The sequence below is a fragment of the Phoca vitulina genome, unplaced genomic scaffold (assembly GCF_004348235.1).
Source record: "Phoca vitulina isolate PV1807 unplaced genomic scaffold, GSC_HSeal_1.0 scaffold89, whole genome shotgun sequence".
Classification (NCBI taxonomy): domain Eukaryota; kingdom Metazoa; phylum Chordata; class Mammalia; order Carnivora; family Phocidae; genus Phoca; species Phoca vitulina.
The window spans coordinates 2,531,349-2,534,100 of record NW_022589792.1 but is presented as its reverse complement, the minus strand read 5'-3'; positions in this window follow the sequence as shown (position 1 = coordinate 2,534,100).

The following is a 2,752-nucleotide window of genomic DNA, read 5'->3' as shown; positions in this document are numbered from 1 at the left end:
ACACACACTGACACTTTCGGACAGAGAGACCCTCAGAGCCGTTGTACACATGTGGTCAGCTTGAAACACACATGTTCGTTCCCCCATGCACCCACATCACCAGTACTTCCTGTCAAAGCCAGACCCCACCTAGACGGGACCCCCACGAGAATGTCAGCCCTCGGAGGGCAGGGCCTTTTGTCTTGTTTCTTACTGTGTGCCCAGCGCTTGACACGGGGCCTGGCAGATGCTTACCCTCCCTTATCACCCTCCTGGTCCTGCCTCTGGCCCCAAACCTAGACTCTGTTTGAACCAGCTTCCCATACCCACTTACACCCACACCACAATTCCATTTGCACACACACACACACCATCCATCCTTCATTCACATACACACTCACAACACAACATTCATCCCTCTGCTCATACTCGCACGCACACACACAGGCAACACCCATCCTTCCATTCAGCTGCACACACACACACGCACACAGAAGCAACACCCATCCTTCCATTCAGACACACATACACACACACACAACATCCATATGCACACACATAACATCCTTCCATTGAGACACACACACATACACACAGGGGACACCCATCCTTTTATTCAGACAGATAGACACACACACAGGCAACACCCATTCTTCCATCCAGACACACACCCAGAAACGGGACACCCATCCTTCCATTCAGACACATTCACACAAAAAAGGACACGCATCCTTCCATTTACACATACACACAGACACAACATCCATACACACACACACAGGATATCCACCCTTCCATTTACACACACACAGACCTACTCATACAACATCCAAATACACACACAACACCCCTCCTTCCATTCCTAAACACACAATACCCATTCTTCCATTTACACACACTCTCACACCACTGTGTGCACATACACACTCACTTCCTTATCTAGTCACAAACTACATCCGTTCATGTTCACACAAACAAAACACTTGACCCCCATGTTCATGCATATATCTGCACTCAGAATTGTCCACATGCTGAGACCCCCTCCCCCTACCCACCCCCCCCCCCCCCCCTTCCACACCCCCCCCCCCCCACCCCCCCCCCCCCCCCCCCGTGTACACACACATACACACACACACACACACATCTGCTCTGCTCCCCTCTCCACAGCTGCCCCCTGGGAGGATTTTTATTAGGCAAAGGGGCCGCTCTTAAAAAAGGGGGGGACTGCCCTAGAGGACACACATGCCACCCTCCCCCTCCCCCTCCCCCACAGAACCCAGGTCTTAGGGCACACCTGGCCTTCGAGAAATCGCGGGGGAGGAGGGCGCTGCCAGGAGGCTGGGCACAGCTGGGATGCCACAGCTGGAACCCCCCACACTCCTCCCTGCAGGGACTGCCCACCTGGCTGCCACTGGCAGCAGGTGTGTTCTTACAATGCAGGTGTGAGGGGGGATGAGGAGGAGGGAGGATCGGGAACCAGGCCCGTGACATTACCTGGCCAGGATGCTGGGGGTTGGTAGAGGGGAGGGCGCTGAAACATCTGGGCTCTGGCAGCCAGGTCCTGGGCCACTGAAGGCGGGGCCAGGCATTGCTGGGCTTCGGGGCAGCTGGGCAGGCCTCTCAGGGGATGTGGGTAAACATCTGGCACACAGGATAAGTCAAGAGCTAGCCTGTGGATCCTGCCAGGATTGAGGAGAGGGGTGTTCTAGGCCTTCCTGACAGGACTAGGGATCCTCACTCTCCACGAGGGCCTAATGCTTCCCCTGCCCAGCCTGGCAGGCATGATCTGTGCCCCAAGCCGGGGGGCCTAGCTTTGTGCTTGCTGCCCTCACCCCAAGCTGGGAGCGCCTAAGGGGGTCTGAGCCCGAGATATTACGGGCCCTGCTCCCAAGGCACACCTGGCCAGACACCTGGGACCATGTCTCACACACAAGAGAATCACAAAGACACACAGGCATACTCAGACACACAAAGATACAGACCCTCCTCCTCTGGGGGCGGTCATATAAAGCGCCATAATCACACACCGTCACAGGATCACCCAAAGATACTGTTGTACACTCTTCCAGAGTAGCTCGCACACACACACACACACACACACACACACACACACACACATCCACACAGAGAATCCCACACAGACCTTCCCAGATTCATCCACAGAGTAACACCAATAATACCCCAGTGACACACAAAGACCCTCACCAACACACAGACCGCCTTAGAGACTCAAAAATACACCAACTTACAAAGACACACTCAAACATACCGAGACATAGTTGTACAGATTCCTAGAATCTCCCTGAGCCTAGTTATACAGATACACACAAGGCCACCCAAAGTCACATAGTCACACAAAATCTCATACAGGACAAATCTCTTTGGCCCCACACACAGATGCTCTCAAAATCATCCAGAGATGTGGCACCCACAAAATCACACAAAGATATACAGATCACACACACATACATACACACAACATATACACACACATAGATACACAAGATCACCTGTGATCACAAATGGTCATACACATAGTTGGTCACACCGACACCCAAAGATACACACACACACACACACACACACAAACATCCCCAAATCACAAGTGGGAGTGTGCAGGCCAGCCCACAGCTGCACACAAGGCCCGCAGGCACACGTTCACGCGTGCGGCCGGTGGCACAGCCTGGCCAGGGCCGAGGATAGGCTGGCAGCAAGGCCTCCTGTGACCAGCACTCATCTGGAGGCAAAGGGAAGGAACTGGGGAAATGTTTCA